The sequence below is a fragment of the Hyperoodon ampullatus genome, assembly GCF_949752795.1.
Source record: "Hyperoodon ampullatus genome assembly, chromosome: 11".
NCBI classification, from domain to species: Eukaryota; Metazoa; Chordata; class Mammalia; order Artiodactyla; family Ziphiidae; genus Hyperoodon; species Hyperoodon ampullatus.
The window spans coordinates 1,004,245-1,016,332 of NC_136924.1; positions in this window are offsets into that span (position 1 = coordinate 1,004,245).

The window sequence follows — 12,088 nt, forward strand, 5'->3', positions numbered from 1 at the left end:
TGTGAACCCATGAGTTTGGCTCTAGTCTACAATCTGAAACAGTGCAGTTCCCTACTAAACAATTATTAAGTGTCTTTCCCACACTGAGTAATTTTATAGTGTAAGCTCTAATTGGGTATCATTCTTCGGCGTCATAAATTGTTTTCCAGCTTTCCACTCCACTTCAAGTACTAAGTATGAAAGGTGTGTACAGGCAGGTTTCTTAGCCTTACAGCATATATACCCTTCTTATGTTAGCTGAGGATGTGTTTCTTTTTTGGACATTATTCCACGTCTCTTTGAATTCCAGGTAAAATTCCAGCAATGCAAATATATCTGAAGAATATTTTTTAAATCATCCTGCTTTTTTAGCCATGGTTTCTCTGTCTTGTTAGGTCTTCAGTGTTATCCTATCAATTGCTGCTTGTGCAAAAATTGAAGGTCCTATTTCTAATAATTTAAGATTTAAAATAATGTTTTTAACTATTTAATACAACAATATCTGTTGCACTCTTCTTCAAAATATCTACTATAGGAAAAGTAAAACTCAATGTCAACAAAAAGTGTAACTAAGTCAATTATTCTATACCAGTACGATGGATTAGACTGCTACGGTTAAGATATTTATGAAGAGTATCTAGTGACATGGGAAACATGTATGTTATATTACTATCTAAAAGATAAAATATAATATCTACTCTTTAAAAATAAGCATAGCAGGGCTTCCCTGGTGGCGCAGTGGTTGAGAGTCCGCCTGCCGATGCAGGGGACACGGGGTCGTGACCCAGTCTGGGAGGATACCACATGCCGTGGAACGGCTAGGCCCATGAGCCATGGCTGCTGAGCCTGCGAATTCGGAGCCTGTGCTCCACAATGGGAGAGGCCACAGCAGTGAGAGGCCCGCATACCACACACACACACACAATATATATATATATATATATATATATATATATATATATATATATATATATATATATATATAAGCATAGCAGAAAAGAATAAAAGAAAATACATTAAAATGTACTTTCTAAACATGTTACTGGAAAACTTGGTTATTTTTCATTTTAGATATTAATGCTTCATTTTCAGAGCTGAAACATTTTTCTCTCTAGTTGACTAAGTCTTGACATTAATTCTGATTTTTAAAAATTCTTAGAAGATATTTATTTGATTGTTTATGTATAGAATATATTATGTTTTCTAAATATATTTTCTTTTATGCAAAAGAACAAGTACAAAATATTTTAATTTACTGCAAAATTATTGAGAAATTGATATATGTGCAAACCCTATACTGGGGATAAAATAATAGCAAGATATGGTCTCTGCTATCTAGGAACTCAAAGAAAGATGTAAATGGCTCCAGGACTTGGCAAATTGTTAGAGTTTTATGGAAGAGGTACAAATGAGACTATAGGAGCTTAGGTAAATATAGTTCTCGACTATGGGGATCTGAGGAACCTTCCATGAAATATGACATTTAGGCAGAACTTTGATGATGAGGACCTTACATACAGAAAAGAGGATTTTAAAAAGTAACAAGGGGGGAGGAGCTTCAAGATGGCAGAAGAGTAAGACATGGAGATCACCTTCCTCCCCACAAATATATCAGAAATACATCTACACGTGGACCAACTCCTACATAACACCTACTGAACGCTGGCAGAAAACCTCAGACCTCCCAAAAGGCAAGAAACTCCCAACGTACCTGGGTAGGGCAAAAGAAAACAGAATAAACAGAGACAAAAGAATAGGGCCGGGACCTGCACCAGTGGGAGGGAGCTGTGAAGGAGGAAAGGTTTCCACACACAAGGAGCCCCTTCGTGGGCGGAGACTGTGGGTGGCGGAGGGGGAAAGCTTCAGAGCCACGGAGGAGAGCACAGCCACAGGGGTGCGAAGGGCAAAGCAGAGAGATTCCCGCACAGAGGATCGGTGCCGACCGGCACTCACCAGCCCGAAAGGCTTGTCTGCTCACCCGCTGGAATGGGTGGGGGCTGGGAGCTGAGGCTCGGGCTATGGAGGTCGGATCTCAGGGAGAGGACTGGGGTTGGCGGCGTGAACACAGCCTGAAGGGGGCTAGTGCGCCACAGCTAGCCGAGAGGGAGTCCGGGTAAAAGTCTGGAGCTGCCGAAGAGACAAGAGACTTTTTCTTCCCTCTTTGTTTCCTGGTGCGCGAGGAGAGGGGATTAAGAGCACCACTTAAAGGAGGCTCCAGAGATGGGCGCATGCCACGGATATCAGCGTGGACGCCAGAGATGGGCATGAGATGCTAAGACTGCTGCTGTAGCCACCAAGAAGCCTGTGTGCAAGCACAGGTCACTATCCACACCTCCCCTCCTGGGAGCCTGTGCAGCCTGCCACTGCCAAGGACCCGTGATCCAGGGACAACTTCCCTGGGAGAGCGCACGGCGTGCCTCAGGCTGGAGCAACATCATGCTGGGCTCTGCCGCCGCAGGCTCACTCTGCACTCCACACCCCTCCCTCCCCCCGGCCTGAGTGAGCCAGAGCCCCCGAATCAGCTGCTCTTTAACCCCATCCTGTCTGAGCGGGGAACAGACGCCCTCAGGCGACCTACACGCAGAGGCAGGGCCAAATCGAAAGCTGAAACCCAGGAGCTGTGCGAACAAAGAAGAGAAAGGGATACTTCTCCCAGCAGCCTCAGGACCAGCGGATCTCCACAATCAACTTGATGTACACTGCATCTGTGGAATACCTGAATAGACAACGAATCATCCCAAATTGAGGAGGTGGACGTTGGGAGCAATGATATATATATATTTTTCCCTTTTTCTCTTTTTGTGAGTGTGTATGTGTATGCTTCTGTGTGTGATTTTGTCTGTATAGCATTGCTTTTACCATTTGTCTTAGGGTTTTGTCTGTCCGGTTTTTTTTTTCAGTATAGTTTTTAGTGCTTATTATCACTGGTGGATTTGTTTTCTGGTTTGGTTGCTCTCGTCTTTCTTTCTTCCTTTCTTTCATTACTTTAAAAATTTTTTTAAATAATTCTTTTTTATTTTAATACCTTTATTTTATCTCATTTCATTTCATTTCTTTTTTTAATTTTCTCTCCTTTCTCCCTTCCTTCCTGTCTTTCTTTCTTTCTTTCTCTTTCTTTCTTTCTTCTTTTCTTCCTTTTATTCTGAGCCATGTGGATGACAGGCTCTTGGTGCTCCAGCCAGGCGTCAGGGCTGTGCCTCTGAGGTGGCTGTTCAGGACACTGGTTCACCAGAGTCCTCCCAGCTCCACGTAATATCAAACGGCAAAAATATCTCAGAGATCTCCATCTCAATGCCAACACCCAGCTCCACTCAACAACCAGGAAGCTAGAGTACTGGACACCATATGCCAAACAACTAGCAAGACAGGAACACAGCACCATCCATTAGCAGAGAGGCTGCCTAATACCATAATAAGGTCACAGACACCCCAAAAAACACCATCAGACGTGGACCTGCCCACCAGAAAGACAAGATCCAGGCTCATCCACCAGAATACAGGCACTAGTCCCCTCCACCAGGAAGCCTACACAATCCACTGAAACAACATTAGCCACTGGGGGGCAGACACCAAAAACAATGGGAATTATGAACCTGCAGCCTGTGAAAAGGAGACCCCAAACACAGTAAGTTAAGCAAAATGAGAAGGTAGAGGAACACACAGCAGATGAAGGAACAAGGTAAAAACCCACCAGACCAAACAAATGAAGAGGAAATAGGCAGTCTACCTGAAAAAGAATTCAGATAATGATAGTAAATAATGATAATAAAGATGATAATGATAGTAAATAATGATATTTAATAATGATAGTAAAGATGATCCAAAAACTTGGAAATAGAATGGAGAAAATGCAAGAAACGTTTAACAAGGACCTAGAAGGACTAAAGGGCAAACACACAGTGATGAACAGCACAATAAATGAAACTAAAAATTCTCTAGAAGGGATCAATAGCAGAATACCTGAGGCAGAAGAACGGATAAGTGACCTGGAAAATAAAATAGTGGAAATAACTACCACACAGAAGAATAAAGAAAAAAGAATGAAAGAAATGAAAACATTCTCAGAGACTTCTGGGACAGCATTGAACACACCAACATTCAAATTCTAAAGGTCCCAGAAGAAAAAGAGAAAAAGAAAGGGGCTGAGAAAATATTTGAAGAGATTATAGTTGAAAACTTCCCTCATATGGGAAAGGAAATAGTTAATCAAGTCCAGGAAGCACAGAGAGTCTGATACAGGTTAAATCCAAGGAGAAACTCGCCAAAACACATATTAATCAAACTATCAAAAATTAAATACAATGAAAAAATATTAAAAGCAGCAAGGGAAAAACAACAAGTAACATACAAATGAATCCCAATAAGGTTAACAGCTGATCTTTCAGCAGAAACTCTGCAAGCTAGATGGGAGTGGCAGGACATATTTAAAGTGATGAAAGGGAAGAACCTACACCCAAGATTCCTCTACCCAGCAAGGATCTCATTCAGATTTGATGGAGAAAATAAAACCATTACAGACAAGCCAAAACTCAGAGAATTCAGCACCACCAAACTAGCTTTACAACAAATGCTAAAGGGACTTCTCTAGGCAGGAAACACAAGAGAAGATAAAGACCTACAATAAAAAACACAAAACAAACAAACAAAAAACCACAAAACAATTAAGAAAATGGTAATAGGAACACACATATCGATAATTACCTTAAGTGTAAATGGATTAAATACTCCAACCAAAAGATATAGACTGGTAAATGGGTACAAAAACAAGACCCATATACATACTGTCTACAAGAGACCCACTTCAGACCTAGTGACACACACAGACTGAAAGCGAGACGATGGAAAATGATATTCCATGCAAATGGAAATCAAGAGAAAGCTGGAGTAGCAATTCTCATATCAGTCAAAATAGACTTTAAAACAAAGACTATTACAAGAGACAAAGAAGGACAATACATAATGATCAAGGGATCAATCCAAGAAGAAGATACAACAATTATAAATGTATATGCACCCAAAATAGGAGCATCTCAACACTTAAGGCAAATGCTAACAGCTATAAAAGAGGAAATCGACAGTAACACAGTAATAGTGGGAGACTTTAACACCTCACTTACACCAAAGGACAGATCATCCAGACAGAAAATTAATAAGGAAACACAAGCTTTAAATGACACATTAGACCAGATGGACTTATTTGATATTTATAGGACATTCCATCCAAAAACAACAGAAAACACTTTCCTCTCAAGTGCTCATGGAACATTCTCCAGGATAGATCATATCTTCTGTCACAAATCCAGCTTGGTAAATTTAAGAAAGTTGAAATCATATCAAGTATCTTTTCCGAGCACAACGCTATGAGACTAGATATCAATTACAGGAAAAATCTGTAAAAAATACAAACACATGGAGGCTAAACATTACACTACTTAATAACCAAGAGATCACTGAGGAAATCAGAGAGGAAATCAAAAAATACCTGGACACAAATTACAATGAAAATACGACGACCCAAAATGTATGGTATGCAACAAAAGCAGTTCTAAGAGGGAAGTTTATAGAAATACAATCCTACCTTAAGAAACAAGAATCATCTCAAATAAACAACCTAAACTTACACCTAAAGTAAGCAGAACAACAACAAAAAAAACCCAAAGTTAGCAGAAGTAAAGAAATCATAGAGGGCTTCCCTGGTGGCGCAGTGGTTGAGAGTCCACCTGCCGATGCAGGGGACGTGGGTTCGTGCCCCGGTCTGGGAGGATCCCATGTGCTGCGGAGTGGCTGGGTCCGTGCACCATGGCCGCTGAGCCTGTGTGTCCGGAGCCTGTGCTCCGCAACGGGAGAGGCCACAGCAGTGAGAAGCCCGCGTAACGCAAAAACAAAACAAAACAAAAAAACAAAAAAAAAGAAATCATAGAGATCTGATCAGAAATAAATGAAGGAAACGATAGGAAAGATCAATAAAACTAAAAGCTGGTTCGTTGAGAAGATAAACAAAAGTGATAAACCATTAGCCAGACTCATTAAAAAAAAAAAAGGGAGAAGATTCAAATCAATAAAATTAGAAATGAAAAAGGAGAAGTAAAAACTGATACTGCAGAAATACAAAGAATTATGAGAGATTACTACAAGCAACTCTATGACAATAAAATGGACAACTTGGAAGAAATGGACAAATTCTTAGAAATGCACAACCTTCCAAGACTGAACCAGGAAAAAATAGAAAATATGAACAATCATAAGCACTGAAATTGAAACTGTGATTAAAAATCTTCCAACAGGGCTTCCCTGGTGGCGCAGTGGTTGAGAGTCCGCCTGCCGATGCAGGGGACACGGGTTCGTGCCCCGGTCTGGGAAGATCCCACATGCCGCGGAGCGGCTGGGCCCATGAGCCATGGCCGCTGGGCCTGTGTGTCCGGAGCCTGTGCTCCGCAATGGGAGAGGCCACAACAGTGAGAGGCCCACATAATGTAAAAAAAAAAAAAAAAAAATCTTCCAACAAACAAAAGCCCAGGAACAGATGGCTTCACAGGCGAATTCTATCAAACATTTAGAGAAGAGCTAACACCTATCCTTCTCAAACTCTTCCAAAATATAGCAGAGGGAGGAACAACCCCAAACTCATTTTACAAGGCCACCATCACCCTGATACCAAAACCGGAAAAAGATGTCACAAAGAAAGAAAACTACAGGCCAATATCACTGATGAACATAGATGCAAAAATCCTCAACAAAATACTAGCAAACAGAATCCAACAGCATATTAAAAGGATCATACACCATGATCAAGTGGGGTTTATCCCAGGAATGCAAGGACTCTTCAATATATGCAAATCAATCCATGTGATACACCATATTAACAAATTGAAGGAGAAAAACCATATGATCATCTCAATAGATGCAGAGAAAGCTCTCGACAATATTCAACACCCATTTATGATAAAAAAAAAAAACCTCCAGAAAGTAGGCATAGAGGGAAGTTTCCTCAAGATAATAAAGGCCATAAATGACAAACCCACAGCCAACATCATCCACAATGGTGAAAAACTGAAACCATTTCCACTAAGATCAGGAACAAGACAAGATTGCCCACTCTCACCACTATTATTCAACATAATTTTGGAAGTCTTAGCCACAGCAATCAGAGAAGAAAAAAGAAATAAAAGGAAACTAAATGGGAAAAGAAGAAGTAAAGCTGTCACTGTTTGCAGATGACATGATACTATACATAGAGAATCCTAAAGATGCTACCAGAAAACTAGTAGAGCTAATCAAATAATTTGGTAAAGTAGCAGGATACAAAATTAATGCACAGAAATCTCTCGCATTTCTATACACTAATGATGAAAAATCTGAAAGAGAAATTAAGGATACACTCCCATTTACCATGGCAACAAAAGGAATAAAATACCTAAGAATAAACTTACCTAAGGAGATAAAAGACCTGTATGCAGAAAATTATAAGACACTGATGAAATAAATTAAAGATGACACAAATAGATGGAGAGATATACAATGTCCTTGGATTGGAAGAATAAATATTGTGAAAATGACTATACTACCCAACGCTATCTACAGATTCAATGCAATCCCTATCTAATTACCAATGGCATTTTTCACAGAACTAGAACAAAAAGTTTCACAGTTTGTATGGAAACACAAAAGACCCCGAATAGCCAAAGCAATCTTGAGAAAGAAAACCGGAGCTGGAGGAATTAGGCTCCTAGACTTCTGACTATACTACAAAGCTACAGTAATCCAGAGAGTATGGTACTGGCACAAAAACAGAAATATAGATCAATGGAACAGGATAGAAAGCCCAGAGATAAAGCCATGCACATATGGTCACCTTATCTTTGATAAAGGGAAGTACATACAATGGGAAAAGACAGCCTCTTCAATAAGTGGTGCTGAGAAAACTGGACAGCTATATGTAAAGAATGAAATTAGAACACTCCCTAACACCATACACAAAAATAAACTCAAAATGGATTAAAGACCTAAGCGTAAGGGAGACACTGTAAAACCCTTAGAGGAAAATATAGGCAGGACACTGTATGACACAAATGACAGCAAGATCCTTTTTGACCCCTCTCTAGAGTAATGGAAATAAAAACAAAAATAAACAAATGGGACCTAATGAAACAAAAGCTTTTGCACAGCAAAGGAAACTATAAACAAGATGAAAAGACAACTCGCAGAATGGAAGAAAATATTTGCAAATGAAGGAAGTGACAAAGGATTAATCTCCAAAATATACAAGCAGCTCATGCAGCTCAATATCACAAAAACAAACAACCCTAACCAAAAATGGGCAGAAGACCTAAATAGACATTTCTCCAAAGAAGATATACACATTGGCAACAAACACATGAAAGAATGCTCAACATCATTAATCATTAGAGAAATGCAAACAAAAACTACAGTGAGATAACCTCTCATGCTGGTCAGAATGGCCATCATCAAAAAATCTACAAAGAATAAATGCTGGAGAGGGTGTGGAGAAAAGGAAACCCTCTTGCACTGTTGGTGGGAACGTAAATTGATAGAGCCACTATGGAGAACAGTATGGAGTTTCCTTATAAAACTAAAAATAGACCTACCATACGACCCAGCCATCCCACTACTAGGCATATACCCTGAGAAAACCACAATTCAAAAAGAGTTATGTACCACAATGTTCATTGTAGCTCTATTTACAATAGCCAGGACATGGAAGCAACCTAAGTGTCCATCCTCGGATGAATGGATAAAGAAGATGTGGCACATATATACAATGGAATATTACTCAGCCATAAAACGAAATGATATTAAGTTATTTGTAGTAAGGTGGATGGACCTCGAGTCTGTCATACTGAGTGAAGTAAGTCAGAAAGAGAAAAACAAATACCATATGCTAACACATATATATGGAATCTAAAAAAAAAAAAAAGTTCATGAAGAAATTAGGGGAAAGACGGGAATAAAGATGCAGAGCTACTAGAGAATGGGCTTGAGGACATGGGGAGGGGGAAGGGTAAGCTGGAACGAAGTGAGAGAGTGGCATGGACATATATACACTACCAAATGTAAAACTGATAGCTAGGGGGAAGCAGCCGCATAGCACAGAGAGATCAGCTAGGTGGTTTGTGACCACCTAGAGGGGTGGGATAAGGAGGGTTGGAGGGAGTGAGACGCAAGAGGGAAGAGATATGGCGATATGTGTATATGTATAAGTGATTCGCTTTGTTATAAAGCAGAAACTAACACACCATTTTAAAGCAATTATACTCAATAAAGATGTTTAAAAAAAGGTAACAAGAAATCTAACTTATTGTAGTTTGAAAATGTTCAAATACCAAACACCAAATAGCCATTTTCAATGTCAACTCTACGTAACTTTTCTAACATGTTGGTACCTTCCTATTTTGCTGTATAGGTACTGTTCGAAAAATTACTGTATTTTGTCCCACTACTTTCCATGGAGGCCTGAGTGACAGGATAGGAACACACTCCTCATATCCATGAACTACTCATTCTTCAACTCTCATTATCCTCTGAACCTAGAATTTTCATTTGCTAGCGAGGGACCCAAAAGGTGAAAGGTGGCCTAAGTAATAATAATTTGTTTTTTTGTAAAACACCTCATCCAGTGTTATTAGTCACTTCTATTAGTCTTCTTTGCTATAAATTAGTAATAACAAGAAGTGAAAATTTCATCTTGCTACAACTCCAAAATTGGTTAGAGTTCAAGATAATGTCTTTGTTTAAATGTGCCAGTTATACTAAAGCAAACAACAATAGCAGAATGTGTATTGGATGAATGAACTAAAGAAGAACTAAAATAAATGCATTGTGGATTTGGACTTGAGTTCTATTTTTGAACTGTTTCCCTAAAATCTTCTTCCCTTAGAAATCCTAATTAAGCATTTCCACTTAAATTGGTCTTTGACAGCATGGTTATTAGGAGAAGCATTCTTAATTTTTCTTCTTATGAGTTATGTCTAAAATAGTTTCCCTTGAAGATGAAATCAGAGCATGAAATGAACTGCTTAGTTTACTGATATCTGCCATCACCTAAATCTCAGAGCAGCATAACCTAAATCTTCAAAGGCTCAGCTGACATTTTCATGCCATTTTTATTTCAGCCAGACCAGATTTGAAAGTATTTCAAGAGCAAATGCAGTCTAGTCATATTCCCATTTCTCTCAAAAAATACCACGGAATTGGAACAGTAATTCACACACTCTCTCTCAAAGTGTTTAAAACTCGAAGATAGTCCACCACCTAAATCACTGGGCAGTTTTTACCAGTTTTTATTGCAGTCGTATTCCTTTAAACTTCTTTGCTGGATGTTCATTCTCTTCATATACTTACTTCCTTGTCATTTTGACTGCTCCTGGCTAATGTTCTCTATCTCAAAAAACATGGTTTGGAGGAAATTGGTTTCTGGCTTTTATCATAATAGCACAAATGGCAAGTCTCCAGGTGCCCTAAAGTGCCATAACACAGAGAATATTTGCATATTTAGTCTTACATGGTAAGCAACAAGGATACCTGCCATTGTCAGAACACAGCTCAGAAAGCTGGCAAGAGAATTGCCCATTCTGAAATGTTCATGATATTAAATTACTCGATCTAATATATGGTTGAATTATTTTCTAAGAAATAGGAAAGTGTTAGTCTAAATTATGGAAATATTCTACATATTCACTTGGTATACTTGTTTAAAGAAAAATTATTCCCTTTGGTGTCATTTAGCAATGTTTTAATTTACCTTTTCCTCATACATTTTTTTTTTTTTTTTTTTTTGCGTTATGTGGGCCTCTCACTGTTGTGGCCTCTCCCGTTGCGGAGCACAGGCTCCGGACGCACAGGCCCAGCGGCCATGGCTCACGGGCCCAGCCGCTCCGCGGCACGTGGGATCCTCCCAGACCGGGGCACGAACCCGTGTCCCCTGCATCGGCAGGCGGACTCTCAACCACTGCGCCACCAGGGAAGCCCTCTCATACATTTTTTTTTCACCCCTAGAAATCCATACACTACCTATAATGCAATACTGTGCTATGTCATATACTATGTTAGAACAGTTGTTTCTGAAAATACAGAGAAGACAGGAAATAGACAATTGTATGAAATATATATGATTATCAAAATCATCTTTATGAATAACCATGCAATTAAAATATGTAGAGTTTCTGTAACTATTCTGATTGCTAATATGCTCTATGGTAAAGTCCACTCACATGAGAAGGTAAAAATAAAATTATTTTTCTCCAAGAAGAGAAGCTTTAAAATCTCCTGTTTCTAAGATCAAGGCTACTCTATCATTTATAAAACCACTACAACTTTTTCCATTCCCAACATCAGTAGAAACAAGATAGAGCAAAAGAAACTGATTTCAGAGTTATTGTTTTTCTCTGATTTGATTTAGCTTGTGGTTTTCATACCTATAATTTTAAGAACTACAGGATTTAAAAATTGTAGGCACACATAAGAAATGTAACATTGAACATCAGTAAATGACAGTCTTGTGTTCATATGTTTTTGCCATATCATTGTCTACCTGCTAAATTAAAGACAATTACAGAAATTTTAATATAGTAATAAGTCAATCATAGTTTTTGGACTTAGAAATGAAAATACCATGCTGGAGAAAAATTTTCAACTCTTTCAGTAAGAATTAATATAAATGAGGAAATCTGATGTCCTTTGTCAATGATGATTTTTAGGCTAAATAGCCATGTTAAATGTAATTTGAAAGTAAATTTACTGAACTTAAAAATATTTTTGAATCTTTCCAGTTTATAATAAAACTCTGGCATATTATTTAGACAGCTAAAATAAAGAATGAGAAGTTTCTAACAAATATCTCAAAGCTCTTACATATAGTTGCTTTCCTTTTTTCTATTATCTTCCTTTAATAGCCTTTTCCCCTTAGATCTGAAATTCAGAGCATGGAGCTAGAAGGAAATTCACTATGGTCTTAGTATGAGAACCAAATGACTTGCTGAAACCCTGAGGTAATACTGGGAAGTGAATCACTATGCACTGATTTCAGGCTGAATAGCATACGTCTTTGTGCAGAGTGTTTATATAAGCCTTACCTTAAGAGGCAAAGAAATCA